Here is a 358-nt window from a genome sequence, read left to right as displayed (position 1 = left end):
CGCCGGCATCCGATGAAGCCGACGCCGCAGATCTGAACTCCTTGAGCGAGGAGTTAACTACTGATAACGGGCCCGTTCTATCAAAGAGGGCACGACAGAGACCGCGACAACGCCTTGCACGCCAGATGGCCAAGGCCTTATAACTGGTTGATGGAATCCGGTATGAAGCGAATCTGAGGTCAAGGAGACGCCAAACGCCGCAACAGCGGGTAGCCAACTCCTCCAACTCAACCACGAATGAATGGATCCGCGTCAAAAGGACGCGTTCAACTCTTGAAGAAAGGATCCAGAAATGCCGCGCGTTACTCGCGCATGCGCGAGCTTTGATGCAAGAAGCGTAGAAATTGGAACAAGAAGA

This window comes from Asparagus officinalis, chromosome 3 (assembly GCF_001876935.1).
Source record: "Asparagus officinalis chromosome 3, Aspof.V1, whole genome shotgun sequence".
Classification (NCBI taxonomy): domain Eukaryota; kingdom Viridiplantae; phylum Streptophyta; class Magnoliopsida; order Asparagales; family Asparagaceae; genus Asparagus; species Asparagus officinalis.
Note: the sequence above shows the minus strand (reverse complement) of the source record.